Source organism: Ciona robusta, unplaced genomic scaffold (genome assembly GCF_009617815.1).
Source record: "Ciona robusta unplaced genomic scaffold, ASM961781v2 AP042737.1".
NCBI lineage: Eukaryota > Metazoa > Chordata > Ascidiacea > Phlebobranchia > Cionidae > Ciona > Ciona robusta.
Window position 1 is genome coordinate 158,221 of NW_028323116.1, and position 21,198 is coordinate 179,418.

The following is a 21,198-nucleotide window of genomic DNA, read 5'->3' on the forward strand; positions in this document are numbered from 1 at the left end:
TTTATAAAGGAATGATAGTACTAATTCGTGGTATTACCATAAATTGTCATCTATTTTGATTTTGGAAATATTTGGCAATATGTGCTTTAAGAATCCCATCTTCCCGCATTAGTTTTGTTTTTTTTGCCAACTTGCATACTCTATTCATACTATTCAATGAAGTTTATTTTTGTTTTATTGTAAATGCATTTAAATCACATCTCCCAAGATTTTCGAACACAAACAAACATCTGTAATAGCATGATGTAATAAGATTATTTAGGCTAATTTAATTTCACTTACGCAAATTTCCCCTGATTGCAGAGATTTGTTTGAAGAGGTTTAAACAACCGCTTGAAACCAGCTGCAGAGGTGTCAACGTGGACGGAAAATACAATTGAAGCACTGGAAAACCCTATAAAGGAGGTGTCGCAAGAATTTGAATGCGGGTTTATTTACACTCCAGACTTGACAGTGACAACGATAATACAGCCACAATAATGAGAGTGCTCCCCTGCGAGCAAATGAGCGGATAATAGCGAGTGGGGAGTCGACGAAAAAAGAACCGACTGAAACGGGACACACACGAAATGATGTAAGACAATAGTTTTAATGTTACTTTGTAAAAATTAACAATCGGGTGACTATGATTTAAGAAAAGTGATTGAATTTTGCTTGACACAGTGCAAACCACGTTAAGGAGCCACTTTTGTATGTGGAGACAACATAAATTCATAACTTTTTACTTGTAGATAGAGTCAGAGGAAGTTGTTTATGAGTGTTTGGTTGGGTGAAAAATGATCTGCAAACAAGGAAACAATATTTCTCCGCTTTATACCAATAATATATTTTCCAACTTTATTCAAATATCTACGATTACAATATGAGAAAAAATACATTTTTGCAGAGATTTATTTAAAAAAGCTCTACTGTTTTGTATCAAACCGGATAAACACGTAAACGCTAACGGAAAATTTTGCACAAAAAATCATGAAAACAATTTGTGTTCCTGATCATATTTCTTCGCTTTATTCAAATCTACGTTTGAAAAATGGGAAAAAAATTATTTCTAACTTTGTTCAAACATACACGATTGCAATATATAGAAAGAATATTCATCCAAGAGGCTAATTTCTTCTTCTTGTCTATTGTGTTATTTACTGAAAAAGATCTTGTTGGTGAAATATCTGATTGCAGAGATTTGTGAAGAGGCTATCTACTATCAAACCGGAATTTAATAAAGAAACGTAAACGCTGGACGGACCGCGCTTGTCAAGCATAAAATTGACACTGGAGCATCACGGCCTATACGCCAACCGCCACGAAGAATGTCGTGGGTTAAGCACGAGCTTGCCGAAAAGGAGATTGAGAAAATGTTACGTGAAGGCATGATTGAGCCCAGTCGAAGCCCGTGATCCTCTCCTATTGTTTTGGTAACTAAAAAAGACCGTACTCAACGATTTTGTATAGATTTTCGTAAACTTAATGATGTTACGAAAAAAGATGCGTACCCCTTGCCCAACATTGAGGAAATGCTCGACGTCTTAGGCGGGTCCAAATGGTTTTCCACGTTGGATCTTGCCAGTGGCTACTGGCAAGTAGAAATGGACCCCGCACATAAGGAGAAGACCGCGTTTTCGTTACCCGGAAAAGGTCACTTTCACTTTAAGGTGATGTGTTTCGGGTTGACGAATGCCCCGGCCACGTTTGAACGGTTAATGGAACGAGTATTGGCTGGGTTACTGTTTAAATCGTGTGTTGTGTATATCGACGATATTGTTTGTTTTTCTACCGATTTCACGAAGGCTCTACAGGAACTGGAAGTCGTGTTTTGTCGCCTCCGAAGAGCCGGGTTAAAACTTAATCCAAAGAAGTGCGAATTCTTGTCTAAAATTACGAAATATTTAGGTCATATAGTGGGTGAGGACGGAGTTCGTTGCGATCCTGAGAAAACGAAAGCGGTTGGTGAGTGGCCAAGACTCAATAATGTTAAGGAATTGCGAAGTTTTCTAGGTTTTGCTTCATATTACCGACGTTTCATTCGAGGGTTCGCCTCAATCGCTGCTCCACTAACAGCTCTAACGCACAAAAATATTTTGTTTTCCTGGTCTCCCGTGTGCCAATCTTCCTTTATAAGATTAAAGTCGGCCTTGACGTGTGCGCCGGTGTTGACGTATCCTTTACGTGAGACTCAGTTTGTCTTGGATACTGATGCGAGTGACACAGGTATTGGAGGTATTCTTTCCCAAGTAGTGAATGGTGTGGAAAAAGTGGTTGCCTACTGTAGTTCTACTTTAAGCAAAACGGAACGTCATTATTGTACCAGGTTTCGTGAATTATTAGCCATGGTAAAATGTGTAAAAAAGTTTCGACATTATTTGTGGGGTCAGGACTTCTTATTACGCACCGATCACGCTTCCTTAAAATGGCTACTGACCATGAAAGCGCCGGAGGGCATGTTGGCACGTTGGCTTTCGGTTTTGGGCACTTATAACTTTACGGTTGAGCATAGACCCGGGGCACAGCATATCAATGCAGACGGGTTATCCAGACAACGCTGCAAGCGGGAGGCTTGTTTAGATTGCGGGAGCGTTGAGAGCACCGCGCCTATTGTTGCCGTCTTACAATCAAGAGCTGAACGAAATCCTCAAGAAAATAATTCGTCTGATGAATGTAGTTGGCTTAAACAATGGACGCTCGAAGAGCTGCGTCACTGGCAATGTGAAGATCCTTCTATTTCGCTTATAATAAGAAATAAGAGTATGAGTCAATATGCGCCGGATACTTTACGAATGGCAGTACACGAGACCACGCATCGGTATATTCGACAGTGGGATTTGTTGGAAGTCCACCAGGGCTTGTTGTATCGGTCGTGGAGACCCAATAATAATATTGATTCTTCCATTTTAGTACTGGTAGCTCCACAAGGGCTTCGGCGGGAAATATTCCATCATTTGCACGAACTGAGAACGGCGGGTCATTTTGGCATCACTAGAACAATTCATACGATTCATCGTCATTTTTATTGGCCTGGTTTAGCTGAAGACGTGAAGCAGTGGTGTAGATGGTGCATCCCGTGTTCTCGTCGTAAACCGTATCATGGAAGACCACATCGACCTCTTGTGCAAAATATCTCCGGTAAGCCACTGGAGCGGGTGGCCATTGACTTTCTCGGTCCACTGCCTCGAACTAAAAATGGTAATCAGTATATATTAGTGGTGGCCGATTATTTTACTAAATGGACAGAAGCCTTTGCCTTGCCAAATCAATTGGCCACTACCACAGCTGAAACGCTGGTTACACAGTTTTTTTACGATTTGGGTTTCCCAAAGTTTTGCATTCTGACCAGGGTAGGGATTTCGAATCCCATGTTTTTCAGGAGATGTGCCGTCTACTGAACGTCCGTAAAACAAGGTGTAAACCGTATCGACCTCAGTCCGATGGCCTGGTGGAAAGATTCAATCGCACCATTCTACAGATGCTATCCACATGTGTAAACGAATACCACGACGACTGGGATGTTCATTTACCCTACCTTTGTTTCGCTTACAGGTGTTCTCGGCACGAATCAACAAAGTTTTCACCCAACAAATTGATGATGGGAAGGGAGACTACGCTGCCGTTGAAACTGATGTTTGGGCCTCCTCCAGCAGCGCACCATTTTCAATGCCACACTTCTTACGTGCAAAAGATGCAGAAACAACTAATAGATTCATTCGAGCACGCCTATCGGACTCTGAGAAAATGTGCCGTTCGTCAGAAGCGGAATTACGACCGCCGAGTCCGAACCACGGAGTCTTTCACGGTCGGAGACTGGGTCTGGTACTTCTACCCTCCTGCAGCACGGAGAAAACTGGGTCATGGTTGGACGGGTCCCTACCTGGTACGACAACAATTAAACAACGAACTCTTTGTTATTCAGAGTAATGCAACCACTCAACCTAAAGTAATTCACGCCGACAATCTTCGAAAGTACGAAGCGGAACATTTGCCCGAGAATTGGACTCGTGTACGAAATTTGGATGCTCGAAATGAAAATGTGGACGTTACATCTGAGCCAGAAAGAAACGAGCGCAATTCTAGATCCGATTCGCAATCATATTCGATGGGGTCCGGAGAGGCCATCGATTGGTCACCTGATGAAACGATACCTAGTAGTGTCGTAACGCCAACAGACGATGTTTCAATATATGGTCGAGTGCGTCGCCGACCCCAACTGATGTGTATTAGTAAAGTGTTTTTTTTCGTGCGTTTTTTTTATTTTATTTTCGTTTGGGGACAAACGTGTTTAAGTGGGGGGGGGGGAGTGTAATGATCTATATATTCGTTCTACTGTTAGTCTATTTACTCAATTATTTTTAGCCCGTTTTGTTAACCACAGCCAGTTTTATTTTATTTCAATGCCGAGATACAGCGCGCGTGGTGATTACCATCGGCGCATTCTTTCGTTTATTTTCGTCTTAAATTCCTGTGTTTTTCGTTGATTGATTGGTTGTTTTATTGCGTAAGGGCCGTTTCGTTTGCTACTTCTTTTTAGTCGGAATAAAGGAGTTGTTGGTTGGATCGCTAAGTGAACGGACTTGTTTTTTGTGGATAAAGAAGCTAAACGCTACAGTAGCAACAGATTTCACTTAAAGTGCCTTAAATAATATACCAAGGGAAATTTCACCATCTAATTTAAAGAAAAATATCGTAATAAAATCCATGATATATGGTCCTGCCAAACCTCTTCCATCATCCCAAACCTTCGCTTTTCTTAGCTATCTGATTCTGGCTTATCAGAACTTTACCTTTCTATCCCCAGTTAAACTCACGTTTTTACAACATATAACATAAACAACCAAGAAACAGACGATTCATTTGAAATGATCCCACAAGACATTTATGTTACAGCACTCGTATTTATCAAAAAAGAATAAATTCACAACCATAAGTTTAATAACCCAAATAATTTTGCAAAACTGGAGGCACTTATTGCCTCGTTAAACTTTAAACCGGATATTGTTTCAATAACGGAAACCTGGATCGTGGAAAATCAACCCGGCCACTACAATAACTCACAAGGATATTCATTCATTTCTAATAACCGATCTAAATGTAGAGGAGGTGGAGTTGGGTTATACTGGATCGTGGAAAATCAACCCGGCCACTACAATAACTCAGAAGGATATTCATTCATTTCTAATAACCGATCTAAATGTAGAGGAGGTGGAGTTGGGTTATACATAAAGTCTAATCTAAACTTTCATATTAAACAATGTACATCCATCATGGAAGAAAAAATATTCGAACCACTGTTTGTTACTTTAGAGGACATAAGTTTTTAATACCACCAGTAATTCATCGCAAAGTAGTTCCCTTATCTGTCGCGTAATTTACAGATCACCTGAAATCCTAAATCTAACCTTGAATTCCGTACTTATCTATCTTCAGTCCTAGATAAATTAGAAACTAGAAACTCCAAATGTATTATCATGGGGGACTTTAATTATTACCTCATAAACGAAAACAACACAAACACTAACGATTTCATAGATTTAATGCATGACTATTGTGGTAATACTGCCGCTGGTGACCAGTGAAAATTATGGTTTCAAAATGTTTCTTACGTCTCCCTGATACCCGCTGTATATTTAAAAAAAAACTTGGGCGTTCGTGTTGAAAACTAACTTTGAAAATGTGCAAAAACATGCTGCGTCGCCGTAATTCGCCTGACTTGCGTATGGTTAACGATATATTACGTCACAATAGTGATATGTTACGTCACAGTAGTGACATATTACGAACGTTAAACTACGTTATAATCTTGTTTTTCGCACCGTTTTATGCTAGGGAAAACCCCAAGCCCCAACCCATAAATCCCCCCCAAAACTAACAAATTACGTAATCTGTAACGTTAAAATCAAACGTGGTAATTCGCATTCTATGACGTAATAATCTAACCTTTGTTTAATCCATGACGGCTCGTGTGGAAAATACGGTGACGCAGCACGATTTCGCGCATTTTCAAAGTTAATTTTCGACACGAACGCCCAAGTTTTTTCGAAAACAAATTATACAGTGGGTATCAGGGAGACGTAAGGAACATTTTGAGACTAAAATTTTCACTGGTCACCAGCGGCAGTATTACTGACTATTGTTACCAATCATCAATTATAAATAAGCCAACCAGAATTACAGATAAAAGTGCCACAGCCATTGACCATATTTGGACTACTACTATCAATAGCTCACAAATCAAAGCAGGCAAAACAGACCCAATATAGATCATTTGCCAATAATCCAAGCAATCAACCTCAAAATTAATAACAGCCAGTCTAACATCAGTTCAAGAAATTTTAGCCAGAAAAATATAATAAATTTCATTGGAAAGTTAGCAGATATGGATATCAGTGAAGTTCTACAGGAAACAGAACCAAATCTTGCCTACCACCAATTCCAGCAACATTATATGACAGAATTTAGCAGTGGCTTTCCGGAAAATAAAGTAAACAAATTTGACCAAAGTAAATGGTTTAACAAAGATCTTTACCTTCTTAACAGAACCAAGCAGAAGTTATTTAAAAAGTACTTGCAAAGGAATACATAAGAAAAAGTACAATGCAGCTAGAAACAAATACCATCATGCAGTTATAAATGGAAAAAGAGCATTATAGAAAGCTATTTAGTGCAAACAGATTAAACATGAAAGCCACCTGGAAATCTATAAACTTAATACTTGGTAAAATCAAACTCAATACACAAAAGCATTTGTAATAGATAGTAAACTGACTACTGATCCACTCGTTATTTCTAACAAAGTTAATGACCACTTCTTTAAAATCTCAAAACTCCATTTTCATTTGTCCAACAACCCCCGAACTGAAATTAAAAATATAATCATGGACCTAACATCTAAATCTAGCTGTGGCATGGATGGCATCCCAAGTAGATTGATAAAATCCACCCCTGAAAACATTTTGCTTGCCTTATCCCATGTGTTCAACCTATCTTTACAAAATGGAACCTTTATTGATGATCGTCTTTGGACGAGAATCGAGCCTACTACAAACGTGACACTTCATTGAGCGACTTTCGCCATCGCCCCGGAAGTTTCTTCGCCGAGGGAGCACCGTTTGAACCAACAGTTGTATTTTTTTTGTTTTATAGTTAACAGCACCATTTTTTTGTTTTCTTATATATATATATATATCCTTTGTAAAAATATTTACGCCCCCGACTATCGTGGGTCAGCTATAATAAAATCTATACTAGCCGTACGACATCTTAACACTTTACGTTTTTTCTAGTTATCGCACACAGATGCAAGGCATGAATAACAACTGGCTATCCTCCACACATACCTCGAGTAATCTAATTCCTTTCGTGAGGTTCGCTAACACCACATCACCACTCATGCCGGAACCGTTCACATCTAACACAAGCAACGCTAAACCACATCCGGGGTTTTAAAAGATTAGTGGCATTTCATCTATGTTGCACAATATCGCAAGCACACCGTTCGACCTTATGTCTTACAATAGCGCCGACGGTACACCAGTAACTAGCGCGCCACACAAACCGGACTATATGTTTAGCACCCCAAATGCCCCTGGTAATAGTTCGGTACCTTTTTCATTTTATCCTACAATGCTTAACGAAATGAAAAACCCCAAACGCGTTAAACTGCCTAATTTCTGGACTTTTGCCGCAGCGCCCTGGTTTGGTTGTGCTGAAAAGTCATTTCAGCAGCAAAATGTTGTAGCGCAAGCAGATAAATTCCTTGCGGTCATTGGCGCACTTGGTAGTCCGGAAATATCGCGTGTAGAATATGGACTTGCACCCGAATCAGAAAGCGCTTATTACTTACTAAAAAACGCCTTATTGCGCGCTTTCGCATGGGCGGAGAGTGAGAAATTTGACGATATCGAGAATCTAGACATCGGAAACGACACACCAACCTAGTTTGTAAATAGAATGAAATCGATTTTAGGTAGCGACCGTGAAAACCCCTTCGCTGTTAAAGCTAATGCGAAACAAACTTCTCAAGTGTGTCCCTCGCGACGTCGAAATTACGCTGCACTCCCGCATGAATTTGAATTTTGAAGACTTGGTTGAATGTGCGGATGAGGTAGTAAAGGGCAGCAGTTTACGTAATAGTCACAAGGATAACGTTACGAGCAGACAGGACTTCAGTCCTATCGAAGCTCTGGGGAGGCGAGTCGATCCGGAACTTGACTGCACATTGTCATGAAAACCCGCAGTTTTCTCAAGGTCAAACATACCCGAGACCCCGCGTATCTTATAGTCGCGACGCACCGCGTTTTAGTAATCGGCAAAACCAAAGCGCAAGGTCACAAAACAGCGATCGTCGACACCGCGATGTTAAAATTCTTCGTCGCGCGCTCCTGACGACTATAATAGCAGTCAACGTAGGCCATCCCGGATTTGCATATATCACGACCGATATGGAAGCGATGCAATTCGATGCTCACCTCCATGCGGATGGCAACAAAAAAACTAAATTCGCGCGTGCGACGGAGACCAGCGACTCGACAGCGCGCGCGTATCAGTGCTAAAACATAAACGCCAAAACCCTCGTTTTTTTTTCGTGCACGATACTTGCAACAATATTCAATTTCTGGTAGACACAGGCGCAGAGATATCCGTGATTCCTCCACTAAATAACGAAAAATCTCTTTTTCACGCACTGAACGACACTAACATTAAAACTTATGGGTATCGGCATTTAGCTATTTCTTTGACTAATTAAGGAACATTTCGCTGGAAGTTTTGTGTTGCAAACGTACGTCACCCGATACTTGGCCTAGACTTCTTAGATTACTTCAAAATAATGATAGATGTAAGCAACCGTAAAATGTTCTGTATATCGCGTCCACCCCCAAATACCGTTAATACCCACACGCCCCAACCAAAGACATTAAAGAGCCTAAACACACCCCACGTCACTTTTATTTTTTATGGTAAATTCATAAAGCGACCGTTTTATTGATTCCAAAAATACTTTGCTTATTAAAATTGGTCCAGTATAGGCGGAGATATTCGTCCTCAAACAGTGATCTCTAGCGCTATCTTTTTTTTACTACGAGCTCCGTGATTGTGACGTAGGAACGTACTAGTCACGTGACTGATTCATTCGTAAAAGCGAAACCTGCGTTTTTTTTGTTCTCTCGTTTTTCGCTGAAAACACTGCCTCTCGCCTTTCTGAATGAGAGCGGCCACGCTTCAACAATTTTGTGACGTGTTTGTCACGTGGGTAGTACACTTCTCAATTTTTTTCGCCACGCATCTTTCAAATCGGTTTTTTGAATTTCACGGTGTTTAAGCTGGAATATCTTAGGTTATACAGAACCGATTAAAACAAGTAAGGTGTCGTTGGAATTAGAAAAACACACTCTATCGATTAAAGCGAAGTACATTTGGGGTGTGTTTAGGCTCTTTAAAACCAATGAGTGGAAACTTTGACGTCATAATGGCAAACTGGCGCACTTGTTTTGTCCCCGTCACGCTCTAATGCATTGCAATAAAAACCGTTGCTATAGAAGCCTGAATTCGATACGATTTGGTGTAAACGCAACTTTTTGGCGTGTCTAAAATATGTTGTCTACCTGGTTGCAGCAACCGCTGTACTGACTGTAGGTTGTTTTGCTTACCCGCAAAAAAATTATGCAAATCAGCAAAACGGTTGTGGGCCGATGATCTTGAAAAAGTTATTCGGCGATTTCGAAACGACAAATTTTTAAACAACCTGTATAAACGAGACGCAGTGAAAATATGCGAAAAACACTTTCTTCTGTCTGACGTAATAAACAGGAAGAAAGTCTTTTTATTAATTTTCAATTTTTGCAAACTACTCATTTCATCATTTACAGAAGGTAGACGGAAAGAGCTCGGTGTGGGAGCAATACCAATGTGAAGCATTCCACAAACGGCAACACTGTGTGCGGCGCGCGCCGCTAATAATTACTTTCGGGTGTTCCTTCTTTTGTCGCCACGTTTCACCATTTGTTTTAACTCCCGTCTTTCAGTTGCAGTGTTACTGTTTGAATTAGCTTACTGAGTTTAGTGATATCATTTCCGTTGTTATTTTAATCTATATCTAATATTCTATTTGTTTAAGGTCGTAGTTACGTTATGTTAAATAAAGCCTAAGTTTAGTTTAAATAAACAAGGTCTCGACAATTTATTTAACATAACAAATGGATCAAAAGATACTTCGACCAAAGGAGTTGTCGGTGGAACCCTCGTCAGTAGATGCAGCTAAAGTTTTTAAGTTTTGGTTACGGACGGTTGAAGATTTCATATCATCGCTAAGTGAAAGTCAAAGTTCTTCCTCGGCGATTAACAAGAAGCGGATAGTCATAAGTTGTTTGTCGCCCGATGTCTATCCGTATGTTGAAGAAGCAGAATCCTATGAAGAGATTATCCGAACCCTCCGAAGTGTCTACATCAAAAAGAAAAACAATATATATTCGCGCTATTTGCTTCTCAGTAGGCAACAATCGCCTGAAGAAAGTATTCCGGAATACATACAAGAATTAAAGTCGCTCTCAAGACAATGCGAATTCACTGCAGTAGAAGCCAATCAGTATCGGGAGGAACTGACTCGAGATGCCTTTATTAACGGACTTTCTTCTTCTGTCATCCGACAGCGTTTACTGGAGGTAGATTCCTTGGACTTGATGAAAGCGTTTGAACTTGCGGATAGTCTGGACCGTGCGCAGAAGTATTCCACATCTATGGGACGAAACGCCGCACCCACGCCGTCTTTTGCTGCATCTGCCCCACAGCACCAACACGAACCAAAACGATCTGCCCCACAGCACCAATACGAAGAAACTGTATGTCGACAGCAGGTCCGAGGTAAATGTATCTTTTGCGGTGGTTTTGCGCATAGTCGGACCAATTGTCCCGCCAGAAATGAAGACTGTTTTAAATGTGGAAGACGCGGACATTTCTCTAGAGCATGCCGAAGTGCACGATATGGGAACCGAGTTAGGATGATGGCTATGGATAAGCAAGATGAGGATCAGCCATATCTTGCTGTAATGCAAACTCCTTCAGTAGTAGCTGGGGCGCCAGATTGCCTTGGTCCCGCCGTGGTAGATGCGATTGTGAAAGGTCAATCCATTAAAGTTCTCCTCGATTCCGGTGCCTCCGATAATTTCTTGAACAAAAAAGTAGCTCACCGACTCAATTTACGTGTAGAAAAGTCGTCTGCGGTTATCGGCATGGCCACAAATGGACTATCAGCTACAACTCAAGGAAGGGCATCGGCTTCAATCTCTTTGTTGGGACGTGATTACACAAACGTTCCATTCCAGGTACTAGACGGTTTGTGCGCGGATATTATCTTGGGTAACAATTTTATGTGTCGGCATTCTGAAGTTATTTTTAAAATGAATGGCCCGCGACGTCCTCTGACGATCCCTCCTCTCCAAAAAGCAGTGTTAGGTCTTTTGGCTGCAAAAGTAGACCCTCCTGACCTCTTTAGGCACATGCGGCCAAACTGGAAACCGCTGGTAACCCGATCACGTCGATATAGTAAGGAGGATCTAGGATTCATCAGCCATGAGGTGAAACGGTTGCTTGAAGAGGAAATTATTGAACCATCCAATTCACCATGGAGAGCACAGGTTCTGGTGGCTCGCGAGGGATCAAAGAAACCAAGGATGGTAATTGATTATTCACAAACGGTGAATGTATTTACAGAGCTAGACGCCTATCCCTTGCCATCAATCGAGTCCATAGTTAACAAGGTGGCTCAAGATAAGGTTTACTCCTCCTTGGATCTGAGATCTGCGTATCACCAAATCCCGTTGAAAGACTCAGATCGACCCTTCACCGCCTTTGAAGCAGAAGGTCAGTTATATCAGTACAAACGCCTACCTTTTGGGGTCACAAATGGAGTATCTGCGTTTCAACGAATAATAAATCGATTCATACAAGACAATCATTTAAATAAGGTATATGCGTATTTGGATGACATAACTGTTACAGGAGAGACATTGGAGGAGCATGATAGAAATTTAAAGAAATTGTTAGTGGCTGCGAAAAGGCATAATCTAACCATCAATGAAGAGAAGTCCAAACTTCGAATGACCAGTATTGACTTTCTCGGCTACCGGATCTCTTACGGTGATGCACGTCCTGATCCGGAACGCCTACGCCCTCTCCTAAATCTACCGCCACCAGATACACCCCGAGAGTTGAAACGTATTCAAGGTATGTTTGCTTATTATGCGAAATGGATCTCGAGGTTCTCACACAAAATACAACCTTTACTTTGTATAAAGAAGTTTCCACTAACAAAAGATGCACTTGTTTGTTTTGAAACCTTAAAAACAGAGCTGGCGGCTGCAAGCTTAGGAGCCATTAGAAGTGAAGAGCCCCTACAAGTCGAAACGGACGCATCGGATTACGCAATTGCTGCAGTTCTTTCCCAATCCGGGCGCCCAGTGGCGTACATGTCTCGAACTCTAAACACGTGTGAACGGAACTATCCCGCGATCGAGAAAGAGGCGACGGCGGTGGTAGAAGCGGTTCGGAAATGGTCACATTTTCTTAAAGGTAAATCTTTTACGTTGGTTACGGACCAGAGGTCTATTTCGTTTATGTTCGACCAAAGAAACCGGGGTAAAATAAAAAACTCCAAAATTCTAATGTGGCGATTAGAGCTGAGTCAGTTCGCCTATGACATAGTTCATAGACCGGGACGTGATAACTTCGTCCCAGATGCGCTGTTCCGAGTGAATGCTCTTAATCGTGATTTGAAGGAACTCCAAACGCTGCACAATAATCTAGGGCATCCAGGTTTTTCAAGATTGTACCACTTTATTAAAACTCGTAATCTTCCCTTCTCTAGTGAAGAAGCTAAGATTATTTGTCGGCAATGTAAAACGTGCGCAGAAGTTAAGCCAAGGTTCTACAAACCAGCTTCTCGGAATCTGATTAAAGCAATGAGACCATGGGAGAGATTGAGCATGGATTTTAAAGGACCTGTCAAAGGTCGCAATAGCTATTTACTTATCATCGTCGATGAGTATAGCCGCTTCCCGTTTGTATTTCCTTGTAAAAGAATGACTTCCGCGGTTGTCATACAGTGTCTCACGAATTTATTTTGTTTATTTGGCTTTCCAGCTTACGTACATTCGGATCGTGGATTGTCGTTCATCAGCCATGAAGTGAAAGTTTTTCTGACGGAGCGTGGGATTGCAACCAGCAAATCTACACCATATCACCCTCAAGGTAATTCTCAATGCGAACGCGTCAATCAAACCATTTGGAGAACTGTTAAACTACTTCTGCACGGGAAACTTATGGCCGAGGAACAGTGGGAGGAAGTCTTACCCCAGGCGCTTCATGCCATTTGGTCTTTGGTGTGCCTAGCCACCAATGAAACTCCACACGAACATTTTTTTTTTTTTTTTTTTTTTTTTTTTTTTTTTTTTTTTAACAAAGTAATTGTATTTGAATAATATTTACATACAAAACTTTATTTGCATGAAAACACAACAGTACAGAATGAAAATTGTCACAGTTGCGTATATGCATGGCCTACCAACTCTGACTTTAATTAAGCAACTTGAATGCATTGTCAGCTAAATCGTGGCTTGAATTGATACAAGCCATAAACTAGCGTAAACAAACGAGAATGTTTCTCATTATATTTTCATACACGTAATTGTGAATAAATAACGTTCACTGCATTGCGATTATTTTAAGAATGTTGTTTACAAAAAGTTCAGAACGGATTTTGTTTGGAAATTTACAAGCGCTTAAATTAGCGTTTCAGTTTTATGCCTATATATAGTACTCAAAATCGAGAATGCGAGATTTAAATTAAATATACACGAAGTCATGAAGTATGTCGTACATACGCGAACCCTACATACGCGAACATAAGACATCCGGATGGACGGGAAACGACTGTTTCAACTTCTGACCTCGCCCCGTACCCCAGCATTGAGCCAACGGATCCGGACAGAAATGAACATGTAACGAGTGAACGATTCGAAACTCAGGAAGGGACCGCCAATGAACAAACCGGTGACAGTGAAAGATCTGAAATCATCGAACCCAGCAACGAAACGACGTACGAGGTGCCATTACGTCGATCGACACGGCAAAGAAAAGAACCCCAGCGCTACGGGTTTTAAACCGCGTATTAATCCTGTAATTTGTATTGTATTGTAATTTGTTAAAACAAAATTTTGTGGGGAAGAATGTGAAGCATTCCACAAACGGCAACACTGTGTGCGGCGCGCGCCGCTAATAATTACTTTCGGGTGTTCCTTCTTTTGTCGCCACGTTTCACCATTTGTTTTAACTCCCGTCTTTCAGTTGCAGTGTTACTGTTTGAATTAGCTTACTGAGTTTAGTGATATCATTTCCGTTGTTATTTTAATCTATATCTAATATTCTATTTGTTTAAGGTCGTAGTTACGTTATGTTAAATAAAGCCTAAGTTTAGTTTAAATAAACAAGGTCTCGACAACCAACATTGAATCTCCCACCGAAACGCGGTAGCTTTAGTGGCTGCAAGTCCACTCCCACTAACCAAGATCATCATCACCACCACCCCACACTTTGAAACTTTCAATTCACTGGCTCAAACACCTCTTCCACTTGGCTGAAAAATATAAATAAAAATAGCGAGACTATTAATTAATTTTTTGAAGATGGTCATGACCAACCAAAACTTCATTTGAAAATCTTCAAGGATTTCAGGGTTTTGGCTTCCTTTATGGTTGGGGTGCTCCAGATTGTATACAGTTAGATGTTTAACATCAACCTCTTGCTGAAGCCCTGAAATCTGTGTTTCAGTACAGAACTTGTAGTGTACTGCTGGGTGACCTAAATCCGGGGTGTGTCATTACATGACCAAGGCCAGTAACCTTTCTGGAAGTTAGATTAATTCCAGAAGTGAACATAATAACGCATAGGTGAGCAATAAGACAGTATCTGTACATGTAGGCCTAATCATGCATTACATTTTAAATTTAAAAAAATATTAAATCTTTAACACATTCTAATCAGGGCAGAAAAGTGTCAGATATTTATGAAAGATGGACAACAATGCAGAGAATGTGGGTGTGTTAAGAAAAAAGTAAATAGAAATACAAACCGAAGAAAGATTTACAAGGAGAAGGTAAAAAGAATACCCCTTAAAGGATTCAATGTGGCCACACAATAAAGGAAAGAATCAAATGCTCATTGGAACAAAAAGATGTTCGGTATTGACTATTGATATTTCTTTCTAAAAACAGTGCTGAATTAAAATGCAATTACTTGACAGAATCACTGAATTGGAAACAAAAATTAAAAAAACTTTGAAACTGAAGAACGTTTGGTTGTCGTAGAGGCAGATTTAGCAAATGATTTCAAAAATTTAATGGCCCAAGGTACAGTTTCAGCAAAATAAACAACCTTTCACCCTTTAACCAGCTTTTTTAACTTTAGCCTGTGACAAGCAGGAAGTTAATGACTTTTATAAACTGTTTTGGGAAGAACAGATCAAACTTAATGGTAGCAAAACAAAAGGTGAACGTTACCACCCAGAGATTATTAAGTATGTATAGCTACTAATATAAAAGGATTATGTATATACGGTTTACAGACATTCGGTTATTCATGTGTTTAGATTCTAAAAGTAAAAGTTGTTACGAGGAGCTGCGGGAGTCTGGTTTGCTTCGCCTACCCAGTTCCAGAACATTAAATGATTATGTTCGAATACTCATGCTACTTTTCATTTGGAACAGTTCTAAATGGTAAAAAATACTATTTTAGGAATCTTTACAGCACATCACCTGGTATCCAACAGCATGTGTTGCAGGAGTTGAAGTTGGAGGCTGTAAAACTGCAGTCTCATCAACGACTTCTTGTAATGTCTCTAGATGAAATGAAGGGGGTAAGTAAATATGTTTATTATTACTTCTAATTTTATATATTGTCATGATTTCGTACATTACTTACAGTTTAGGAAAATATTATGTAGGATGCCACCACCGACTCCATAGTTGGATTCGTTGATCTTGGGGCTGAAAGAAAAAAGGAAACGATAGCTGCATCCCATGTGCTTCAGCTATATGTTAGATCCATCACGAGTCAGTTCTCCAGACCATTGGCTTTTTTTCTCCACCCACAACACCAAAGCATATAAATTGGCCAGCATGTTTTGGGAAGAAGTTTCAGCAATTGCCGATTGTGATTTTACAATAATAGCACTTGTTGCAGATGGTGCAGCTTGTAACAGGAAATTGTTTTCTCTGCTAAACAACCTGGATTTAGATATTCCGAACAAATGTACAAATATCTACCAACCGGAGCTTTCAATTTTCTTAATATCTGATCCTCCTCACTTGCTTAAAACCGCAAAACAAAATTGTAATAATGTAAAAATTGTAATAATGTAAAATCAAGTCGTCCAAATGGTGCTAGACTTTTAAAATATAGTGACCATTTTATACTTTGGGAACATTTCTGCCGGGTTCCACAGTTGTTCGAAACAGATCAACTTCGGTGCTGCAAGTTGCATGATGGTCACTTTTCGCAAAAAAATTTCCTCAAAATGCGAGTTTCTTATGCTGCTAGGCTGCTGTCAAATACAGTTGCGAGCTTGATGGAAAGTAGAGGTGATGACAGAATGAAGCGCAGTGCTTGGTTTGCTCGTCTGATGAACCGATGGTTTGATCTGATGAACACTCGCTTGAACGGTGGATATAACAAGGATTTGCGAGATCCACGACTGAGTTGGCTGAAAGTGGACTTCTTAAACGAGCTCCAAAACTGGAAAGAGAGCATAACTGGTGACACTGCTACAGCAAAAGGAAAACAGTTTTTAAGCCAACAAACTTACGATGAATTAGTGATGTCAACCCGAGCAATGGTGGAGCTGATAGAGTTTATCTTTTCTGTAAGCCCCAGCGACACCTACATTTTAATCCACTTGAAGCCTATTTTGGAAAAATGCGTCAACTTGGTCGTCGGAGTGATGTTCCAGATGTTAATCAATACTCTAAATTTAAGAATATTATTTTATGTCAAAAAAAGAAAATCTGTAAAAGGGTGCAATGTATCACATACCATTTGATTAGAAGAATGGTCCAGTGGCACATTCCAAAACGAAAAAAAAAATTTAATAAAAAGTTGATTTTTTATGTGATAACGATGGGCCACCATACTGCTCTTTCGTTAGTAAGATCAGAAAAAATATGTTTGTTTATTGAGTTCTTATTTTCGCAATTCTTATTTATAGTTTATATTTTGAAACGCCAGTGCTGAATTAGTAGAAAGTTTATTAGGCGAGCATATGCATGATGTTAAACGATTAGAAGATTTAAAGACCAGGCAAGTTCTATCATATAATTGTATGACATGAATAAGATATTGTCACTATATTACTATATATAGTAGGGTGGGGGAACATACGAGAACTTTTTTTAATTTTCGTTTTACGGACCCCCATTTAATGATAATCAGGAAAATATTGTTACAGAATTATTTCACAGTATTACCACGACTTGATAAAACGCGCGATTACTGTTTTAAATATTAAAAAATGCGAAATAGTAAGGTGCTTATTCCGAAACCAATCCCGGCGATGCTTAATTAATAAACGGACTGCTTCAGGAAGATATGACGGTGCAAACAGTACAGCACTTTCTTAAATCTATTTTATCTCAAACCTCAACGTCGTTAAATGAACAGTTTAAAACTCCCAAGTTACAAAAGGCTTGATTTTATTAAGAAATTTGTAATTTAAACGTATTCTATACACTGAAAGGTTTGTGAGTCACACAGTTATTAAGCATAAAGCTCGGTCAAAAAATTCAAAATGACGTAGGTGTTTTACGTCACAATAGCGAAATAATGTACAGACAATAGTCATTACTTTATATCCGTTTTTTAAAACTGTCTAATAACTTTCGTCGCTGCTATCGAATTTTAAGGTTGTCAGTAGATTCATCTAAGTTCATAGTGACGCACGGTTTATCACACAAAATAGTTTTACTCTATTCCTCAACCATTTCCCTATCGTCCCCCGCTTATTTGGGGTAAAAAAATAGTTTTCTTCCGTCCCTCCACTAGTTTTCCTCTCGTCTTCCCACCACGTTCCTATACAGAATGCAAAAAAATTAAATCGAAGCTGCGTAGCCTTAATAGGACGACGTATTTAAGCAGAAAATAAGATTGACGACAAAGAACGTGCATATATAAAATATTACAATAACGCAACGATCGTATACATTATTTTATATATTTTTTTTGCAAGTCTGTAAAGACTTAGCAGCGAATTTACGGTGCTTTTATTGGGTTTATCGCCTGTTTCATACATATTTTTTTTTAGAATTTATTACATATATATAACGGCTACATTTATAAATGATGGCAGTGATGCTTCAAAATTTGGGAAACCAACCTTTTGCCTTTGTTGTGGAAGTCTCAAATGTCCCGACACTTAAACCGTGTGGCGGAAGCGCTTACTCTTTTAAAGGCAAAAATTGGCAGTCTCGAAATGATTTCAATAACGACGATACTTTAGCTCGATAGAATCGGCTCACCAAAGCGGGACATATGTACGGCAGTTTACTTTTTATCCAGATTTAGTAGTTCATCTTGCAGAAATGAATAAATTAGTAAAACTTTCAATGGCAAATTCGGAATTGAAGCAGGTGGTTTTATGTGACACTACATTTTGCTTGGGGGACTTTAACGTGTCTGTTCTTGTAGCACGAAATACAAAATTGCAGGATGATCCGATATTTCCAATAGCATTTATGCTCCATGAAATGAAATTTCTCAAATACCATCGAGAATTCCAACGCGACAGCTTGTCCTTAATCGGAATAACGAAAGCCAAAGATATCCCGATAGTTACAGATAGAGAAAAGGGAATGACCAAATGCCTCAAACACATTTTCCACGTCTTGTAAACGTATTCTGTACGAATTACATCTTGAAAGACGTCGAAAGATAGATTAAAAAGCAAGACGGAGAGAAGGAGGACGATAACGTGCTAAAAGATGACTTCGTCTCATTGATTGTACGTAAAAGAGTGATTTTGATCAAGTTTATTCAGTACTTTCAAGTACTATGACAGAATCTTTCAAAAAATATTTTGATACTAATTTGGTACATCTTGAAAGACGTCGAAAGATAGATTAAAAAGCAAGACGGAGAGAAGGAGGACGATAACGTGCTAAAAGATGACTTCGTCTCATTGATTGTACGTCAAAGAGTGATTTTGATCAAGTTTATTCAGTACTTTCAAGTACTATGACAGAATCTTTCAAAAAATATTTTTGGTTCAACACTTTTGCAAATTTATAACTGCATCATTCGCTGCATTCCAAGAAAACGGGTAGCACTAATTTAAGGAATTCGGAATTGTCGGAATTGGCACCAATTCAATGAATCGTCGGAAAAGTCACGAAACTAATTTAATGAATTGTCGGAGTCGGAAAAATCGTCGGAATCAGCATTTTCTCGTCTGTTTGTCCATGCGTCTATTTTTACGTTCATATACTACCAGGTTTGGTGTCGGAATCATGGCCTACTGCCTACTAAATATATCTTTCTGCCTACTAAATATATCTTTAGTAGGCCACGGAATTGAAGATTTTTGATCTTACACTAGACCATTATTTCATGGCATAAAGAAAAAATTACAGTTGTAAATGCTATTTATTTACTAAGTATATCAAAAAGAATGGTATATAAACGAAGCAGTTGTACGAAATCAATTTAAAATTGGATCATGTTTTATGGACGATTGTTTGTACATGAAAAGTATGTCCCATCAAATGCAACTTTGCCTGAAAGGCAATTTTTGTGAAACCACTTTCTGCATGAAACACACAGAACTTGGAAATTCCTTGATTTTATTACCGGGACCTTGCATTTAGCCCAATAACCATGAACGGTCTCCGCGTGTTGCAGGATCAACAACGTTTACGTGCAGGGGAAATTTCCTCGTCCAAATTGGTTCTACAGAATTTCTAGCTTTATTTAATTTTCTTCTTTTTTGGGTTTTTGAAAAACAGATTCGTGCTTGTTGATCATGGTGTTTACCCATCCCCTAGTCGGGACGGACGCTATTATCCGTGGTAACTGAAGTTTGTTCACCAAACAATACCAATCAATCACCGTATGGACTCCGCAGTCCGGAACAAAACATAGTATTTTAACCTCACCTTCAGTACAAAAATTCCACAACTGAACGAATCTTTTTGTGTTGGGTGATTTATAACAACAGATTGGTTCCACGGAACTTTTAAAAGCTTTTTGTCTTTTTTGTTGTTTCGAATTTGTAGATATTTCCTATAGGACTGCCCAGAACAATTGGATTATTATAGACGAATACGAAATGGTGTGAATAATGACAAGTTTAATGTATTTTTAATCTTACCAAAATCTTTGTATAAGCAGTTGTGCACGTTTGGTTTGTGGTAACTGAAGTTTGTTCACCAAACAATACCAATCAATCACCGTATGGACTCCGCAGTCCGGAACAAAACATAGTATTTTAACCTCACCTTCAGTACAAAAATTCCACAACTGAACGAATCTTTTTGTGTTGGGTGATTTATAACAACAGATTGGTTCCACGGAACTTTTAAAAGCTTTTTGTCTTTTTTGTTGTTTCGAATTTGTAGATATTTCCTATAGGACTGCCCAGAACAATTGGATTATTATAGACGAATACGAAATGGTGTGAATAATGACAAGTTTAATGTATTTTTAATCTTACCAAAATCTTTGTATAAGCAGTTGTGCACGTTTGGTTTAAACCAGTTGGCTCGCCCAACCGTGTTTAGATATTGTAATCATACAACAAGTACCATATTATAATGTTAGGACAGACACACAAAGTTAACAAGGAAAAATGGTAAAATAAAACATATTTCTTCATACTTTATTTAGGGAATGCGTGCGAAAATATCATCTTTTCCCTCCAAAATGCTAGTTACTACAAAGCAGTCCAACACCAGAACATTCTTCCTTTTAGAGATCAGATTGAGATAAAAATCAATGGTATGAGTAAACAGGTGGTTATTAACAAAAATACTACATCAGTTTCTACCAATCAATCCAGCCAGTTTAATCCAGACAATGTCTTCAATGAACACTCCCTGTAAAATAAAGTTTTCAGTGTCCAAATAAGATTTTCTGGTCCTTTTTTTGAAAAAAATGTGAAATTTGTCAAATGAACTCTGT

General features: G+C 39.1%; 2 long non-coding RNA genes and 1 pseudogene across 4 annotated transcripts; 1 reads left to right on the forward strand and 2 right to left on the reverse strand.

Annotated features, from left to right (window-relative positions):
* Nucleotides 1–6,361: 6,361 nt before the first annotated feature.
* LOC149724244 (uncharacterized) lies at nt 6,362–9,062 on the forward strand (annotated as a pseudogene).
* Nucleotides 9,063–9,920: 858 nt separating this feature from the next.
* On the reverse strand, nt 9,921–10,654 carry LOC149724245 (uncharacterized). The gene is made up of 2 exons (XR_016386749.1): nt 10,513–10,654; nt 9,921–10,423 (listed from the first exon to the last, which is right to left on the reverse strand). It is a non-coding gene; the product is annotated as an uncharacterized LOC149724245 (long non-coding RNA).
* Nucleotides 10,655–13,632: 2,978 nt separating this feature from the next.
* Nucleotides 13,633–19,546, reverse strand: LOC149724246 (uncharacterized). 3 transcript variants are annotated; one of them, XR_016386747.1, is made up of 4 exons: nt 16,838–19,546; nt 16,303–16,767; nt 15,955–16,250; nt 13,633–15,871 (listed from the first exon to the last, which is right to left on the reverse strand). It is a non-coding gene; the product is annotated as an uncharacterized LOC149724246 (long non-coding RNA). The 3 variants fall into 3 exon arrangements; XR_016386746.1 differs by having other exon boundaries at nt 16,303–17,103; XR_016386748.1 differs by having other exon boundaries at nt 15,955–16,247; nt 16,303–17,102.
* Between the last annotated feature and the right edge of the window lie 1,652 nt (nt 19,547–21,198).